Here is a 20,508-nt window from a genome sequence, read left to right on the forward strand (position 1 = left end):
GCAACTTAAGGACACCAAGAACCAAGAAAAGGATTTCTTAAATTTGCATCTTCCTTCCACCAAATCCTGGTTGAAAGAGCTCGGTGACTCCAATTAGCCGCATTAAAGCACCGGGCAAATGTGTCCCCAGCGTAATGGTCCACGTCAGCTGCCTTATCACGGATGAAAGATAAATAACGAAGCAGCTGTCTCGAACAACTTGCCTGCAAAGAAAAATCTTCCGCAGCTCCCGCCTTCCGAGACGTGATATCATCTTGACTGCTTATCGGGATTTCCTTTCATGCCTAATCTAACACAGCAGCTGACGAGAGTAGTTAAAGTTGGTGCTTTATTTAAATAATTACAAGCACACACACACAGATGGGCAAGTTCGTCGAGAAGAATTCCACCAGTACAGACGTTCCTTCCGGTTAGGAGAATGCCGGATAGAATACATCCGCATCCCTAGCCAAGCCAACCGTATCCCGGACTAATAAAGGTGGATACGCTTGACTGTGCTCCACAAGAACCATCTCTTGCCCGTCCTAAAAAGAAAACCTTCTGTCTCCTAATCATTGGCCCGGTTTGGAGCATGGAAAAGTCCAAGAAAATGTCAAAAGCATACACACCACAGAAGCGAAGTGATAGATCTACAGCGAAAAAGGAAACTTCTCCGAAGTAAATATGGGCAATGTTGATGGCCCCCGTTCATTGTGCTATCCGTAATCCGGTTCGTTCAATCAACTGGTAGTACAGTACGAAATCCTTCACCGTTCCGAAAGATAACCAACCCCGGGACGGAAAAAAAACAAACCCCCTTGGAAAACAGAATCCAAGGCGACTCCATCGAGCGGCCCGGGAAAGGTGCCGAAAACTGGAAGCCACCGGGAAAAACTCTGTAACAAATCGTTGACCGTGACCGTAACGGATGCGACATCCGATGGATCGTTACTTGACCTTTTTCGCCCGGTTTTGTCCCCTCGCAAACTGCCACTGTTTCCATCAGCTCCAGCAGCTGAAAAGCCCACCCTAACTGTTTCGCAACTTTTCACTTCACAGCGTTCCGTTCTAGTGCTAGCTGGTGGTTTTTCGGTCGAGCAAATGAAGTGACCCAACCACGGAGGTTTTTTGGTTGGAGATGCTGCCGGCGACGATGCTTCAACAAACTCATCAATAGCACAAGCAACACTAAATGAACTATCCATTGCAGGATGTCGGGAAAAGCCTTTCGGTGAGGATTTCTTTCCCAGGTTTTTGTTTCACTTTCTCGGGGACCAAGGTCCATGTTCTCCCGGTCTCCATTTGCAACCGTAAAAAGATAAATAGACTCAAGGTTGATGGAGTCACCGTGGAAAAACCTTCGCTGCCCATCTGCAAGGACATTCGCCGAAGCTGTCACACAGCTTCTTCGACTTTCGGTATATTTTACGGCCACCATTAAACTACCAGCCGTGCTATATACACCACTACTCGGGTGCGATGTGTATGTGAAGGTATATAGGAGGCTTAAAACAACCCGAGGACAAACGCCTGCCCACGCGTACACAAGAAAACACCATCACTCTGACGCATGGAAAAACAATTTCTTCCCTTCACTAGCGAGCCCATTTTTCGACCGAAGAACGGGGTACATTAGAGGAAGAGCTTGCCAGAAATGTGAACCAGATGTTCACCGTGGTAGATCATTATGAATAATGAATGAGAACACAAGCAAACACCACCACCACCACCACCAGTAGCAGGACCCTGAAACCCCAACGAACCGTTGTTCCAAGTGACACTGTCTGAGCGGTTCTTCTGTGCAATTTTCCACCGGTTGGGAAAAAAAGCACGAGTGACCAACCGCGGTGAGGGTTTTATTATTTTTCTGCTTCTGATGGTGCTTCTCCGGAGGAAAACTCCCAGACTCAGAGGGAAAATCGAACAAAATAAAAACGAAAAAACCCCCCGTTAAAGTAAAAAACACTTAAATTTGTCCTTGGCACCCTCGTACGGGTACGATTTGCACCCAAAACTCTCCCAGGAGGTACTCACTATCTCTTTCTTTCTCTCTCTCTCTCTCTCTCTCTCTCTTTGGCTGGCTCGATTTTACTGTGCCGCAACACCGCAATGCCATAATGTGCGACGATAAGCGCCCGAGCGTCCTTGCGGCAGTGTGTGTGTGTGTGTGTCTGAGTCCACATGTGGCCCACGACGGCAAAGTGAGCAATCAGGGAAATTGAAAATAAAAAGGGAAAAATGCACTTGCTTTCCCAAACAGTGGAGGACTGTTGGGAAATTGGGTACGATCACCACCGCCACCACGAGAAGCGAAAATGGTGTTTCAGGTTGGCCAGGGAATTCCAGGGCCGAACACAACCGAATCGAAACGGTATAAGTTATTGGCTTTACGACTTTTATGGCGTTGTAATGCTCCGTACCTTCTGGGATGTGGTGAGTAAGGGCGAAGATAAAAATCATTAGAACATGTGTATCAAACGTGCTCGAGTCGTGAGGATGCTGCTGCTCATTTTCCTCTGTGTTTTTTAAAGAGCTCTTGCAACTGTAAGTGAAGCACGAAGTTTTCAATTGAATAAAGAACTATGCTTTTTGGGGCAACAAAACACAGTTTAATGCGTTTTATCTGCTTTCCGTTAATAAAATATGATAAATCAGGCGTATTAATAATGCAAAAACGGACTTCTTTGGAGAAGAGATCTACAGCAAGCAGCAGGATTCTTCTGTTTGCTTCAAGAAGTCTTATTAAATTTTCCTCTTCGCTCATTCCACTCATACGCACCAGCTAAATCAAACAAAAATAAATTTTTGGTTCCTGTCCAAAAGTACATTTTCAAATAATTTGCATACCATTAAGGGAACTCACCTTACAACATCATCCCCTAGCTAACTAAGCCGGGTTCTAGAAGATAGATCCGGTGAAGGAGAAGAAAAAAACTGAAGAAAACAAAACAACGCAATTCGAAGGCCGGGACTGGACCTCCTGTAGGCGTAGTGGCGCATACGGCGCATAATAACCCCCAATGGAACTAATTTTATGATGACAGCATTGAACGAGGAGCCCCGGACAAAGCCCGGACAAAGCGGGGGGAAAAAGTGCCAATAAAGCATAGTCTCGGTCGGGCAATGGCAACAGAATAATCAGCAAGCAAGCGTCGAAACAACAACCGAGTCCGCCTCCGGACGCCATAGCTCGAACAGCGGTGGTGGCGGTTCAGTCACTCGCACTTCGCTTGATCACATTTCGCTTTGAAGTGTTAATTCCCGTCGTCATGAACATGCGCAACCTGCGGAGACCTGCGGAGACAACAAGGGAGAGTGGTGAATCATTGCTATTTACATTTCACCTTTCATTGCATTGTTTTTCCATTCTGATTTGATCTGGTAGCTCGCCGGCTGATGCACGAAAACGGTGGGATGAAAATATTTCCATTTTCTCCAATTACCTCCACCGAGTGTTGTTCGTGGTGGCATCATCATCATCATCGTCGTCTGCAGCCGTCGGTTCCGTTGTGTCACGGTTTTAATGCGAAAGGGCATCAAGAAGGGGGGGGGGGGGGGGGGGGGGGGCGAGGGCAAAAATGGACGCCCCAAGCAAACACTTTGACAACGTGGGACGGAGCGCAGTGTCGATGAAATTCTACAAACTTGGCAGCATTAGGTTCACCCTGGGGAGGTGACTGGAACTGTGTAGAATTTCCAGCCGGTGAGCAAATCGTTGAACACGATGTGACCACTTGGTTGGACCGAAGCGGTCCAGTTGGTTTCAAATGGCAAGCGAAGGTATGAGGGAGTTCGGAAGGAGGGTGCTTTTCCTGCCTTTTTGTATACTTAGAGTACTTTTTTCCAAATACTCATCTCATTTTCTACGCAAAGGTATATCTCGACGCAAGGAAAGGTGCCGGATGGCTGGAAGAGTGAAGCGCCCTTAGTACTGATTCCAGTTGGTCCATCAAAATACGAGTATAAGGTCTCAAAAAAACCCTGTTGAATTCAGGGATAAGTCTTACTAACACGACAAATATAGTTTTAAACACTTTTCGTCGATCTTGGCTTAACGACCTCTTAGGTCATGCCTACCAATTCTGGCTTACTAGACTCAATGATGCCGCAAAGTTAGATAGTCAGTTCTCACTATAGGGGGACCGTCCCAGATGAGACTAGAGCCCCGGTTCCGCCGTGTGAAGACCGGGGCCGCTTTCGCATCCACCACTTTAAACTTAAAACACATTGAGTCCATCAAATCATGTGCCCTTATTTCCTGATTCTTTCAAATATATTCTTGTTTTTCTTAGATCTTCAGCTAGGCTTAAGTAGAATAAAATTAATATCAAAGCCACACTTTTCGATGTTATGTGAATGTATGTGGTGTTATATCTAGTCTAGAAAGCCATACGATGACTGGCGTCACCAAGCAGGCTAATAAGCCTAAAACAAGGAGAAGAGGAAGAAGAAGATTCCACGGCTCGTGTCAGAATATCGTACAAGAACATAATTTTAAGTACTCAATAATCCTCCTAAATTTCCCCTAAAATGCAAATAAGTGATTATCTTTGCTCTTAATTTAAACCAATATCATAATCTAAAATAACAACACTAGCTTTACGCTCTAACCATCATTAGCATCATCATACCATAAGGACGTTTTTGGTTAATTTTAATGGCATCCACAATCAAAAAACTGTGTCAAAGAAACGCGGTGCACACGTTCATGCAAAGAAAGTCCCATGGAAAAAAAGCACTGTGAAGAATCGTACCCGTGGTTGGCGAAGTATATTGCTCCCAAGCACGCAAAAGTCCATCGGAGGTGGTCAGGATGAAATTAAAATGAATAACGATTCATGGAAACAGAACCGACCAAAAAAATCGCCATCATATACAGCACAACCTTAACAGTGCACCAACACATCCAACTCGAATGGCGCTTGTTGAAGGGTGGGAAAGTAAAGCACAGTTTTTGCATAAAAAGGACAAAAAACAGGCACGATAAAACACAAGTTCTTGCCATAACGTCAAGTAAGAGACGAATCAAATGAAAACAAAAAAAAACATCCAAAGGAAAAAATGCATTCAGGAACCACCCACCCGCCCCCAGCCCAGCAGCAGCAGCATATGTCACAAGCAAGATAAGTGTTTAAAGCTGCATAACCATAAATGAATAAATGAATGAATGCCATTATTTCGAATGCCTTTCGCTTCCCCATGGTGTTTTTTTGGTTTTCTGTCGGAGCGCCTGCATGCATCGACCGGGAGACTTCCCGGCACCCAGCACATTTCGGCTGCTATTTGTTGCTCGTGTCCAACAATCATTACTCTTATGTTGTGTGTTTCCTTCCCTTTACCCGCGCTGTTACGCCGGCTGCAGTGTGGTGGCCAACGTTAATGTGCCACTTGAAATTCATGAAAATCGCAAATGAAATATGCGCTCAAGTGTTTTGTAGTGCAAGAAATGGAATTGCATTACTATCCACCAGGGTTTTGCACTTGTAATGTTTTTGCTCACATTTTTTAAGATTGATCCCACGTGTAGTTCGATCATTTACCATCATTGAAACGATCATTACGTTTATGTCAAGTGTTAAATCTAACCATGTCCTCCCAGAGTCAATCTTAGCTTGAAACATAAAATCATAACCCCTTTACAACGCGCAAACATGTCCACTGGCATCCTACACCTTTTATGGCTTTAAACTTTAATGAAGATAACAACTTGATCGAGCCGGCGGGATGAGCCGCAACCCCATCATCAGCAACCGCTTTCCACAGACAGTCGCCCAAACAACCCAAACAATTAATCCTCCCGGGAAGAAACAATCCGACCACGACACATAAATAATAATCTTCCACCGACACTTAAGCCGTGCCGCTTGACTTTTTAACGACGCTCGGAATGTCGAGAGCGGAGCATCACATTGAATGATTTTGATTGGACACTGACACAAACAGCAGCACGAGGGCAATGGGAAAGAGCAATCCTCGGGGCCAACTGCACTGTAGCCCAGCATAAACATACTGCTCATATGCTGCCCTCGCACTATCCGCGGCTACCGACAAACGAAACACGACCAAAACAATAAAGCATGATAAAGCAAGCACACAGCACCCCGACAGCAACATTGCTCTCCACCGATCCGTCCTTGTTTTTCCATCACGCTCCCGCCTCGTAAGGAAGTAAGAAGCGGTTCGGTGGCTGTTCGCGGTCGAGGATTATGTTTAACGCCGAAAGATGACGAATCATTCCGTCAGCTCCGGCGGGGGAATTGGATGGCTCGAGTCAATAGCGGGCATGGAGACGTTCGAGAGACAGCGTACAGTGCTGTGCATGGGTTGAAGTTTGGAATTGATGGCAAATAGTATTGTTCTATTGGTAACAGTCATAGAGTGTTACTCAAATACTTCAAATAGTATTATCAAGATAAACTTGCAAAGTTCCAGCTATTTCATGACTCGATAAAGATTTAATTGAAATATTTTCTAGTAAATTCTGGACTCTCGGATGCACTTTTTTTAGTGATTAAACTATCCAGACTTGATTGAATATTTTTACCTGAACTTCAAGTACTACAGAGTCCAGCTTGATTAGAAAATGTTCAGCTTAATCCTGAAAATATTCCAGATAAGATGTTCAGTTTGCTAGTTCTTCCCACAGAAACCCTGCAACTAGTATATTAACTAAACAAAATATTCTTGCTTTTATCCACTCCAATAAATAAACATCCTAAATGTACGACGACAGCACCGAGCGCTCAATTGCCGTATGACAAATATTTGACGCACTGTCAAACTGCCGACCGTACACCATTTCGCCGACGCCCGGGTACGTTCAAATAAAATTATTCAATTAATTTATGATTTGTTCATCTCGCTGCCGGGACGAAAACAATGCTCATGCTGGGGGGAGTGGAGAGAGTGCGTGAGGACCATTTCGCAGCCTCCACATCCATGGAGCGCTTATTTTTCCACATTTGCTTTATGCTGCTGTTACTGCTCTTTCCATTCCGCAGTTCTCCTCAGTAAAACCTCGGTTCACAAAAGACCCTCTCCAAACGTCAGGGTAGCGGTAGCCACAGTAGCTTCAACCGATCTTTGACAGTGACTAGCAGAATTCGATTGCCCTAATCGTATTAATACAGGTTATCTTGTTAGTGTGGCTTCAGGAATCATGATGCTGTTTTTTCTTTTTCGGGGGGTTGAACATAAAGAGCATGAGTTGCCTTCATCTGAGCTGCTGCTTGGAAGAATCGGGAGACCAAAAGAGCACTCACATGGATAGGAAAAGCAAAGTGAAAAGATAAAGCCCGGTGTCCGGGCAGTAATAGCTTTGACTGTTGTTTCCAAACATTTTCTTACAAAACACACACCGTATAATACCGTTCATACTTTTACACACAGATTTTAATACCCAGCGTCAGCACAAAAAGGGTGGCTCCATAGCGGTTATGATTTTCAAATTTTACCTCCACAGGAAACCATCCGAGCAGATTAGAACAATGTGCTGTTTGCTCCACTACTACTCGCTCATCACTTCCAACTCCAACCAGGTACAGGCGGCATGAGTTGTTTTAGCACTCCAGCAGCAAAAGATTACATTCTCCACCGAACGAAACGAGAGCCCCGGATCCATGTTAACACATGCTCGGTACACTTCAAACGTTACCAAGAAACTGGTGCTCGCCCCAAGCTTCCGGGTGCCGAGGGTCTCGCACCGTACGTTCCGTCCACTTCACATCCGTCGCGTAACCGACTCACTCGTCGTGAGCGTCGTCGTTTGGGTTTAAACAACCTCAAAAGTTAGCCCATAGCCGTCCAACGACGACGACGAAATCTTTCGTCATTATGCTAAAAGCATTCTCTCTCAAGCACATACACACACACAAAAACCGGAGGACGCCCTCGATCAATCAAATCCCACATTTCCCGAACCGGGCACTCTTGGCAACTTGTCGGGAGAGCATTTCCACCACCCGAACCATTTCCCGGCGGAAGCAGTTCGTTTTTCCACACCTTTTATCCTGGGTGTTTGTCGAGGTTTTTCCTTTACCTTCCACGTTTAAGGTACTTTACGGCAGGTACAACATCCTCGTACGAAGATTTTTTTTTGTTTCTCCTTCTTTGCATCACACGTTACCGGTGTAAGTGTATGTGTGACTTACACCTCGAGTGTTTCCATTAGTAGAAATTGATATGATCGTCCTGTCTCGTTCTCTCTACCCCGTTTTTCCCCAAAATACCATCCAAAGGCACACCAAATATGCTCAGAAACTAAACGAGCTTCTCTCTCACTTTCTCGTCAACCAAAGCCGGCCCACCCTCCAAAAAAGCGTGCCCTGCCCGAAATCAATCATTTTTAACCCAACTCGCTTTTTTAATCATTCAAAAAACTCGGCCACGGTAGAACTTTCCCTCGTTTGGAATGGCTGCTACATCGGGTAAACATCATTCACACCACGAGCGAATGGCATTTCAAGCGAGGCGTTCAAATAGTGCAGGACGACGTTAACTGCACATGGTGAAGGTGTGCACCGAAGTGCAACGGGTAAAAGAGAAGGTGGAGGAATTCTTTCCACGACTTCCGGTGTCACTTACGCAAATTAAAGTAAACATTCGATTCGGTACAGTGCGCTGAAGTTTCCCCAGGATTTATACTGTGCGAGTGACTATTGGAATGCATTTTGGAAATTTTTTCCGTTTTTCCGAAAAGTCCGTTTGTGTCACTTATGCAGTGCGTTCATAGGAATTTAAAAATTTCCAATGCAAAAACAGACGTGGATCAAATTTTTATGGTGGACTTGACAGTAGCGCCGGTCTTCACACGGCAGGAACGGGGGTTCAAATCCCATCTGCGCCATGCCCCCATAGTGACTCAGGACTTGACTATCCCGCTAGGCGGCATCAATGAGTCTAGTAAATGGCCGGCATTGACGTAAATAAAGAGGTCGTAAGAGTAAGGTCGTAAGAAAGAAGAAGAATGGGATTCTAAAAAAGCTTCAAATAATTGAAATCGATACCAAAACCTCAGACCAAATCTCGGTGATGATTGAGTATCAAATCTGATCGAAATGAACGCTTGAAATGTGACTTGAGAATTTAATGGCAAGTATATTGAGTCCTTAGGAGTTTTGGGACATTTTTGAATCGTCCAGGATTCAATCAAAACGCAAAAATTTCAGAACCGCTTGTGAGAACCAGGCATAAAACGAAATGTTGAGCTTGTGGCCTTCAGCTTGCAGACGGCCCTAGTGAAGTACATTTTTATTTAAACCCCATTTGGATCACTCTTGATAAAATTGCTCCAAATTCAAGTAAGTACCAGTAAAATAAAATTGGGTTTAAAGTCAATTATTGGGAAAGTTTTATAGCAGCTTGTAACATAATAAAATCCTATATAAACTACGGAAAGAAATATAAAGCGATTTCATTATTCACAAACAAATGAATGCTCCACACTATTCCAACCAATTCGGCTTTATTTATTGAATTGCATATTGTTCATGGAAGTATCAATATTCCAGAACAACAAAAACAACAACAAAACTTCTAATAAAATGCATTACTGCACAACGAAAACAAAGCACAAACTCATAATCCTATTAGCTACCAAAACAAACACTCTTCCCCGCCACCAGTGCGTTCGCTATTAATGCTAAAGCAACCCAATCACGTAGGAGAGCAACAAAACGCGAGTCCAAAAGCCAGACACACGATCGTAAAACCAAGCATACTCGTACGCACATAAACTTATTCAAAACTAAAAATGAATTCTGAACCAAAAACAAACGAACGCACAAACGCACACGCACTGATCAAAAAAGAATTTTGTCGCTTTGAGGCATTGTTTAAAATTTTTATTGAATTTCCATTTTTATGCTTCCATGTCGAACATATGTTTATCGTGCGAACCTGAGCACCAAAAATAAAAAAATAAACCCTTTCGATTCCGATAATAAAAATTGTCAACCAGTCAAACAGAACCCATCCGCTTTCGCACACTTTTCGGTCGGAAAAGCAGTACCAAGTTAGGTGCGGATAAATTCAATTGTGTAGAGGAGAAACAAAGCAAGCATAACTACCCAACATTCAAGCGAAGTCGTAGCGACGAAATCCGGGCACAAAAATCGGAAATAGCTCGTTGGTTAATATTCACTTGGTGCGACACGTTCCGTACCCACGAACACCCGGGGCGGAAGTACACACAATCGTGTATGATTCATCGCCGTACATGTTCCCAAAAACCCCCCGACCGAACCCTATGCCAAAGTGGGAGCACACAAAAATGTCACGAACGCGTTCGAAGATGAGTGTGCGTCTTGCGATGCTCTGTGAACCTAATTCCACAACGAAAGGCACGAACCACCATAGCAAGAACGGGAAGTTGTGAAGAGTAAAACAAAGCCCCGGGTCCGGGGCAGCAAGATGGAAAGGAAGTGGAGCCAGACATAAATATGATCAAATTTACGATCCACCAGTTCGAAGCGCGGTTCCGTTGATTTCCGATCGTCCGGCAGCAAATCTCGCGGTGGAATTGACGTTAAAGTTAAGCAGTCCTTATCCCCCCCCCCCCCCCCCCCACCAGTTTGATTTGGAGCCTGTTGTTAAACAATAAAAAAAGCAAAATCCTTCTAATGCTTCAGCCATAAACCGAGCTAAAAAGGCACTTCTTCAAACATTGTGCCAAACGGGCAATTAGACTTCGACTAGCACAAGGCACACTTGACCGATTATGGCGACACCAGCAAATGCAATTCCCCAGTTTCGTTCGGTCTGAGTCGCGATAAGAAGTTTGTGAGAAAAGCAAACCTCCTCTTGGCCTCTTCGGGTGCACCGTTTCCTTGCTCGAGCTCAAACAACAACAAGTCGAATACAACTTTACGATTCCACTAAAGGGGGTCTGGAAGTAAAAAGAGCGTTTACGACATCTTCTATTGAGCTGTTACGATTGTGCATGATGAGAATAATGATGACGATAAGCGATGGTTTGATCGCTGAATGTTTTCCGATACACATCACTATGTTCACTTTATACAAATAAATCTCATCAAATAGAATTTTAAATTCATTTTTAAAATCTTAGAGTAAAATGGACAAAGAATCTTCAATATTTTTTTGACCCCAAGATCCAGATGCATTTTAAATAAAATAATTTGATAATTAATTAATATATTTTACTGCCAGCCTCGTTTCACTAAATATAACTCGTTTTTTATCGCATTTCCCCCCCTACAGCTTGAAGCACACTAATTGATTTTCCTCCGAAAACCCAGCTGGAATGGGCACCATTTTCCATCTATTATCATGATCTCTGCCCGCGTTCCTCCTTTGCCGCCGCTTGCCTTTCCCGCAACCAAATCAAACAACATCGATCGGCAAAGATGAAACGAAACAACCACCGAGTGCAGCATAAATTATCACCACTATGATACACCGCAGGCGTTGCGCTTTGATAAAGGCACACACCGGACGGGTTGTTTGATTTTTGTTTGGTTGCAGGCGCCAAATAACCAGCAACAAGGTATCCCCACGCCAACTTTTTTTCCCCCTGTCTGGTTATGGGTAAATACGGGGAAGAGAGAGTCACCTTGGCAGGTGCATGTGATTTTCGGCTTTTCGACGTCAAACAAACTCAACCCCTTGCTGCCAGGATGGTTCAATAAATGGTTCCGGGAAATGAACCACACACCGGGTGGTGAGGATTGAAGCATAGGATGGCGCTTCATTAGGATATTAATTGTTAGAGAAAATTGTGCGAATGGGTTTGAAATTTCGGTGAGTGTTTGCAGCAAAATAGCTACAAAGTTGTTTATGCTTTAACGCGGATGAACAACAGAATTTTGAGGCTCACGCAACAGTGAACTGGAGAGGAGTTATCTCCAAGAGCATACTAACTTTGAACGGCGATGAAGTCCATAGCACACTGTCGCAAAATCCTGAGCACGTAATTCTTGGATAAAGTACTCTGCTGAAGGGTTATACTAAAACATTGAATTGATTCTAGGAAGGATGTACTGTCGGAGAGATGTTTTCACGGTCGCAATCAGGCTCTCATTCTGATTCTCTGTCTGATGTTCAGGCGTGGATAAAAATCTATCCCCAACAGTGATCATCTTGTTGGAGGATGTTTTTCTTCACCAACTGCTGGAGTAAAACTTATAGACAACTTACAGACCCCTAGACGTGGTCGTGGTGTGTATCTTCTTTCTTGGTCTTACAACCTCGTAGGTCATGCATGCCATTTTTGGTTTCTAGACTCATTGATACCGCACAGTAGTCAGTCCTCACTATGGGGCAACGGCCAAGATGAGACTTGAACCTCGGTCCTTCCGTGTGAAAACCGGCGCCACTTTCACATCCACCACCTCTGTTCCTCGCTGTTGTTCTGCAACCTTTTTTTGCCTTTATTTGCTCCAAATCACCTGCTAACTCTATAAAATTTGGCCTGTACCTAATTTGCATTATGGAACAGATTATGTATGATTTTGTAAAAACTCTTCTCCAAACAAAGAATCATAAGAAAACTTCAAACGGCATGCCAGCTTCTAACCCAACTTTCATTCAGATTTCAATAGCAGCTAATCCGATCACTTACTCCCAAAACACCACCGACAATTAGACCCAGAAGCCACATTCAAGAGCAACCCCTCATTCATACATTTCGCCCTCCCCATTTTATGTAACAACAAACGGTTTCGGCATGGGGTTAATGCTTACATACCGGCAAAGCATTCCAGCATGACATGAATGTCATTCCTTCCACAACCGACGTTACACCAATCCAACGTCATGCGCGCACTACAAATTAAGACCTCGCGAGGTTGAAGGTACAACAAATGTTTCAGCCACACCGTCGTTTACGGGAGCCAACAAGTTTCGGCTCCACCGGAACGGAATAACCCTCCCGCTTCGATGAGATCATGTTTCCATATCCATTTTTAAAACAAATGTAAATACAGCTTACCGTCGCCGTCTTCATGGCGATGATGAAGACGAAGGCAAACAAATCGGCCCATAAGTCTGATGACTGTCTCGCCATCCGACAACGGAGCTGTTGCACGCTGCACACATACACACATACCCACAGCTGCATCCACATGCACTTCTGTTTCTAATTATCAACGCACCAACCCCCGCTCGCCTGATTAGGTACGGAGTTTTGTGCTTTGCTTTGAATGAAGTACGGTTCATCCTGTTCGATATCGGGGGAGGGCAAATGTGGTGTAACGATCTCTCATTCTCGCTGCAAAATACTTACAGCAAGAACAAACAGCTTCAGCAGACAGCATCGATCGTGGGGAAAATGTGTTTTGCATTCGATTCATTCTTTGCTTTTCTCTGGCACTTCCTTCCTTCCTTCGCAAGACATCAATGGAGCTCCTACTATGAACTACCCTCGGTAAGGGTAGGGAAAGAGACAGAGAGAAGGAACCGCACGACAGCACCACCCATCGCGATCGCTAATTTACTTCGTCACGGGTGTGCACGATGGGCGATGCGTTTCGATGAGTTCATTACCATGAGCGTAAGAACCACCAACAGCGAAACCCGGCTTGTTCCACGAAAGAAAGTGTTGTACGGTGTTTAGCTTATGCGCATGTGTGTGTGAGTGGCTGAAGGAAGGTTATACGATATCGATTTTCCCAACTCAAGTCAACGCCACACCACGAAGGAAAAGAAAGCATAACTTTAATGGCTCTCGGCGCGGACCAATGTTTGCTTTACTAATTAGCTCGCGGCGTATAGCCGCATGACGACACAATTGCCATCGTCCAATGATCATCCTCACGATGATGGCGATGAGGATACTTTAGGAAAGAACAACGTCAGACACGCGTCGAACCAGCAATCTCAGCTTTTTTCGTCGGTGTAGTCAGATTGTCCCGTAAAAGGACAACAATGGGCCTAATTCATGACCGACAGCGTGCTCGAGCCCTTTATGTGTTTTATCTGTACCGGAGGGCTCTTTTTTTCGCCGCCTTCTCCACGTAGTGTGCCTTTTTCGACCTCTTAGCGCCTTCGCGAACCATCGCCCCCATGGCGACAGCTGGTCGCGATCTTTGGCACCCTTCTACTCGCTGCTTCCGCTCCCACAGCAACTCGTGGCACGTTGAACTGTTAAACCTCCCGCGCACTTCAAGCTGGAACGTAAAATCAAACATTTCTCAGCTCAGTTTCGTTATCGTTTCGAGAAAACCTCTCTGCGAGCCGTTTTGTGCATTGCGTGTTGTGTTGCGTTTGATAAGCAAATTTGTTTTGCCTAGCCATGCAAAGTTCTCGCCCTGCCTGTTAGATGATACATACATAGGGGAAGTATTTCTAGCAGCCGACGACGGCGACGATGACGACGACTGCACGGATTTAAACAGTAGACAAGCTAAATATGGCCTCTTTAGGGATGGAATGTGAGCGTGTGTGTGTGTCTGGGGTTGGAAGGAAATGATGGTAAAGAATGCACCTTTATCGCGGAGCAGTCTTATCGCATCAGCTGCTGCACCTATTTTTTATGAGAAAATGATCAACACAAGTCTATCGGGGCAAAAGCAAACTTGAGTTAAGTCTTCCGCGAGCACGCTTTTAGACATTGCAGTTGGTGGTGTGTTTGCTGAAGGTTTGTTGGAAGTATGTATGAGTCCTGATAACTCAATTACAGCTATTATGATAATATAGAGCTTTAAATGTAAATTTTAAATTAAAATAAGTGTTGAACTAATACTGTCAATAGTTGAGTATGGTTGGATTCTGTTCTAACCTTGTACGACCATAATACGTGAGATTGTTATTCAAATCTGTTTTAAATTTATAAATTATTCTTCCTTTTACATAAGACAGCAATATCTCAAATCCGTATCCTACCAATTTGATGAACATGCCATGATAAGATTAAATCGTGAGGTCATAAGTGTTTGAGTGTTTTCCTTAATTAATTACCCCCCTTTATAATTCAATAAAACGTTCCCTCCAACGCTGTCGGATTAAACAAGCAACAACGTAAACACATATTTTTATCGACGTATCCTAACCATCCACAACCTTCATACGAGTGACCCGGACCACCGAAGACTTACTGACATATCTCGTCGATCAAAGCGATGACCTACAAATTCCATCCTAAACACACAACCGGGCAACCAAATGACTCAGCTGCAACCAACCAAGCCATTGCAGCTGCAGCTCCAGGTTTACTTAGCTGACGCGCATGTTTTTATAACTTCCCTCCCCACAGGAGAAAAAAAATGGTGGCAGTTCTTCCTTCACGATCGAATCAATATTCAAATTGAGTTGAGGAAGGTTCCACCACCACCATCGGTCCGAGCTCGCTTATCGATATCTGTTTTCTTTATTTTCGAATGTCTTCAATGTCTTCCTGTGACTTTTCGTTTGCTTTGCTTTTGCTCTTGCAGACGAGGAATGATTCCGAACTCGTAAGACGAAAAGGAACACAGACATCCAACGCTTTCGAACGCGATACGAATCAGCTGCAAACTCGAACCAATTCGATGATGTGTCTCTGTGTCTCAATTCGTCAAGACATTCGTTAGGAAACTTGGGAACGAACTCGAGGTGCCACTGGGGCGGGTGCGTTTGAAATCAAATAAACATTCAATCATAATTCCACCGTCGTCCCGGGGTAACCGCGCCCGAAACCAATAACTGCCAGCAACTCTGCACTATCATGCTGCCGGAGATATTCCGCTCGATGGGGGGAAAAAAACCTTAAGTTGCTCTTCAGAGTTGCGTCGCGTTCTCGTTGCGACGATAGTGCGCTGAAGGACCGGCAGCAGATATTCCCGGAGTTGTACCCGCTTCGTTCGCTCAAGCACGCGATTGTCATCATTAGGCAAAAGGAAATCTTAATCAATCAATCCGTAAGAATGGAACCCGACTCCACCGCCGGTGCAAGGTCGTGCGAACCAGAAGAGACAAACTTTGGAAAGCAAGCGCTTCAAGATGACGTGATTGTGATGACGATGGTTCTTTACATTGCCGCACGGCAAAAGGAAAATGTTCGGTCGTCGTTTAGCTTTTAAAAACGCATTAGAACGCGCGCTCGAGATGACATTTATACCGACCGGAATGAATTGGTTGCACACACACACGCACATAATCTCGCTCGAACCCATCAAACACTGGAGCGGACAAATTATGTTCTTTGTGTTTGCGGCACTCTCTTTCCTGTCTCGCACCTTTTTGTCCGGTGTGCGGCTGCACAGATTGTAGATCGCTTCGTGGGAACTTTAGAGCGATTGAGCTGTTTTGGCTGCATGTTACCAACGGTCCACGTCCACACAAAAACACAAACAGCGTTTTCTGTCCGAATTTGTGCTCGCATGGGGTTACGCTAAGGATGGTAGATTCGATGATAAATGTGTCTCGCTTACATCATCGACCGCACCAGAAATGGGGATATAGAAAGTCTGAACAGGGCCGACCAGACTAGGGGAATGGATAGCAGCAACTTGTAGCGCACACTGACTTGGCCATCTGTACATCATCCTCCAAATGGGGCGCATATTTATCTTACCAGGGTGGGTGTTTTCTTTGGAGCTTTCGTTTTTTGTTTTGTTGAATGCAACACATTATGACCATCTCGATATGCTCGTTTTGATAGAGGAAATAAATTATGTCCCTAATTCGTCTCCATTAACGCACCGTCTCGGAAGCTAATTAATCAGATTCTTTTTTCTGACAGCTTATTATTCCGATTTGGAGCTCATAAAGAAAAAGAATTAAAAATGCAAGTTTTACCTTGATGTGTATGTGGAATGATTGCAGCTACTTGAGGAACTGCGTCTTTAATTACAGATTCTTGAAGAATTCCTACCAGATGACACGATAATACACTGTACATGCACTTGTTGATACGTCTCCAGCTATGATTGCTTAAGCGATTCACGATTGAATTTTTTTGCTGCGAATACTCGTAATAATTACAACACTGCACAGATTGAGCTCTTTTTTACACCGATTAAGTATTGTTACACTACACTATGCTCAGCAAATTTATCCGATTAGACACTCACACTTAAAACCTCCTCACTTTGGTACACTTTTTCAACTTCAATTTGTTTGCCTTTCACTGTGTTGTTTCGATTCCAAAACCATTTTTCCAAAATAATTCAAACACAGCCCAGGCTTTTTTTTCCCACTGCACAATTAACAGCCTATTTGCATATCTTCACATAAGCAGGCTTTAATATGCTACCAAAGAGAAAGAGCTGCTACCACTCTTTCCTTACACTTGATTCACTTCATTCTTCACCACACGAGTGCATTCTGTGCACATGCCGAGTGCGGAGTTAACACACAATATCATCACTAACTAGCACACTGGAGAGTATTCCCGATGTTCAACCTAGGCGCACAAACAAACGAAAAAAATGGGATCATTCAATTTACCACAATTAATTCATCTCAACATCATGCTTGCTTGCTGGCCCAGAAGCCCCAACGCTACTGTCGCTAGCCAAGAAATGAAGTGTTGGCTTTCAATTTCACCCGGGTGGGTTGAAGTACAAAGGAAGCTTCTAAGGGACCCCCCTTCCGAAAAGGGGCCAATTTAGTTCCGATAGTTTGTGGTCGCGAATCGTACTCGGTGGCTTTGCTTACACACTTTAAGTCGTTCCGGTTCACATGCTTTTCCACCCATCCCACGGCACAGTCCGGTTAACCGCAAATCATTTGCATAAACCGCACGCAATCTCCACAGTCAGCCAGCAGTCTCCAAAAAGCGAAACCTCTGGGGGAAAGGGGGGGGTGGGGGGGTTTGAGCAGGTTAGCCCCAAAACCGACACCGAACCAATCAAGCTGCCAATCCATCAACGTGTGGATGGTTCGTGGTCGCGCGCGAAAATGTGTCCCTGTTCCTCACGCCACCTCGCCCCCCCCCCCCCCCACACACACACACACACACAGTCGTCCTTATGAGTCCTCGGGCAAATGTTGCTGCTGCTTTGTAGGATGCGAGGCTGCAGCATTGGACATTAAAACACGGGCACACAACACTGCACCGGAAATCGAAGGACCCTTTCGGTGCGACCTCCCACCGGGTCTCGATCGTCCTGTGGGGAGTAATTATGGTAATTTGAACTGATTATTAGTGACATCAGCAAACAGACACACAAACACATGCACAGCCACATCATCCCTCCGCCGAGGGCTCCTTTCCATGCACCCGGGGCATGCCACTTCATTATCTCTTTGCCAAATTTAATCAAATCCGTTCAATCATTCGAATGACATGTTCGGCATCACCACCTTTATGCACACTTCCCCATCCGCTTTGACCTCTCCAGCTCGGTTCACTCCTTGTCACCAACAAAACTACAAGGTCTCGTTCTTCTTTTTTGCCCCTACATCGGTTCGAAAATCGATATGGACGGAATCGCGAAATAAAACACAAAAAAAGGTCCTGCCGTACTACCCTCCAACTCAACCCAAAACTGCGTATCGATTACTCCGCAAACGGTGGTTGTGACCTCGAAGGATCGCATCTTTTTCGCTCTGCGTCTCGAGCGTCGTTTGTATTGTTTTTCCATTAAGGTAAGCTTGCGGTGCTTTTTCCCCACTCCGAGTAGTAACACCGTGTTGCGGAACATTCCAAACGCCTTCGGAAGAATGTCTTGGTGTTGCACTGAGAAGGTACACCCCCCCCCCCCCCAATACACAGAAACACCTACATAGATGTGCGTTACACAGCAACACCATGGCCAGCAAGGAGCCGAAAAGCAGGAATGTGGCCTACACACCACTGCTAGACTTTCCGTCTACACTCTGAGGAGAGATTCTAGCCGGCATCGGGGCGTTCCTTTTTGGCGTGCGATGGGCCCATAAAACAATGCTGCTGTTTCTCGTTCCGCACCACACATCACCTCCCCGCCACACGCCCCAAGAACTGCACCCCTCCAGCGAGTCGAGGAGTTCCGGTAAAGGTGGGAGCAAAAATTCCTTCCCCAAACGGTAACATTTCCGGTCTAGCGTGAAAATGGCGTAAGGTGTACCGGTTAGGTGGCAGGACCTTTAAGGTACGCGAGGCCACCGTACGGCAAGAAACTCCACTTGGTTCCGGGCTTCTTTTTGCTTTAATTTTCACCGATCGTTTGGCCGCGTCCTTCCTTTCTTCGCGGGAGTTTTAATTTATGCAAATTAAAAAATAATAATCCAACCAACACCGAGCGAGACGTCCACTAAATCCACAAATACATCCGAGCTGGACCACCGGCAACGACTTCTGCAACGCAACACTCGGCGGTACACCACCACTGGTTCCGATGTCACGAGGAGTTTGGGTTTGTTGTGTTCTCCTGGCACCACGGCAAGGAATGGGGCCTGTTCAAACTTGCACACACCAATCGCACACCAGCTAACCATGGTTCGCTTCGAGAATGTCAGCTAGTGGACGACCGCGAAGACGTGTCGGGACACGTTTTGAAAGTGTTTCCGCAGGCAAACGACTTTGTGATTAGGCGGGCAACACCCGCAACATCGCGTACGCCGGTCGATTCTCGGAAACGGAAGCACCATCACGACGACATATGATTTATAACAGCCACCTTCTTCACGGAAGGTGGGAGCTTCTAGCCCACCCTGTTTTGCTTCGAAGGACTAACAACGCCGATTAGTCCTGTTTTGTTTGGCGCAAAGTAAAACACTACAAAACTACACACACACAAACACACCTGCTGGCAAAAAGAAACACGTTTTGCACTATTTTCTCACCGTTATTGATCACCACTCACATGCTAGCGCCCGCCGCAACCGAAGAACCAACCCCTGAAGTGCACTGAAACACACGCGTACACCGCAAGCCGGAGAGCGAACGCCGTGCGTACCATGTGAACCGCGCGAAACATAAGCCGAAACTGAGGCACGACGAGCTCGAGCCGTCTCGACAGCGGCCGACCAAGCCGATGCCGAACCGACGCACACCATCGGCCGCGTGAACGTTCTCGCATTCGGCACCGTACACGCGCATGCTCTCTCCGGCGTTCTGTTCTAGACACACATCGTGCCGTCGCCGTAATTCTGTAACAGTTCTGGGGTTGAGGTGTGTTCATTGTGGGGTTTGCAAATCATAAATCGGCGAATGAATTCGGTAGCGGGATTGCTTGTTACGGTTTTCGGGGTTCCACAAAACACGGCGGTTTAATGGAAAGTGTTGTGGGAATTTTGTAAGAGTCTTTACGTTGAAGATTTTGATAGGTCTTACCTATGACAGATTACCGTGAGGAGGTTCCTTTCTAAATTTCTTAACACTTTAGCTGCAATTTTAAATAAAAATAATAAATCATACAAGTTCAATGTAACAAATTAATTTAATTACACTCTTCGTTCCGCTTCAAATTTCATCCAATAATAATATTAATTCACCGATTAACAAACAGCATAATTCATTCACGGCACTGAAAAAGAATATAAACAAAATCTACAACTCTCTCTCTCTCCCTCTCTTTCTTGCACTCCCGTCGATGCATTTTTGATGTTGCATTTGGTCGCTGGAGAACTGCAGCTGATGCGAAAAACATAAGAGATGCAATGTTGAGA

At 45.0% G+C, this 20,508-nt stretch overlaps 1 protein-coding gene across 7 annotated transcripts in view; it reads right to left on the reverse strand.

Moving 5' to 3' along the window:
• The window catches only part of LOC118511743 (discoidin domain-containing receptor tyrosine kinase B), a 253,597-nt gene extending 233,759 nt beyond the window's left edge, over positions 1-19,838 (reverse strand). For 4 of the 7 annotated variants that reach the window (XM_036055193.1, XM_036055200.1, XM_036055195.1 and 1 more), the window contains exons 1-2: positions 19,684-19,838; positions 16,714-17,320 (exon numbers count right to left, since the gene is read on the reverse strand). The gene's annotated coding sequence lies outside the window, so the exon portion shown is untranslated. Of the gene's footprint in view, positions 1-16,713; positions 17,321-19,134; positions 19,266-19,643 lie in introns of those variants that run through there. The other 3 variants (XM_036055197.1, XM_036055196.1, XM_036055198.1) reach the window with 3 other exon arrangements.
• Positions 19,839-20,508: the final 670 nt, after the last annotated feature.

This window comes from Anopheles stephensi, chromosome 3 (genome assembly GCF_013141755.1).
Source record: "Anopheles stephensi strain Indian chromosome 3, UCI_ANSTEP_V1.0, whole genome shotgun sequence".
Lineage (NCBI taxonomy): Eukaryota > Metazoa > Arthropoda > Insecta > Diptera > Culicidae > Anopheles > Anopheles stephensi.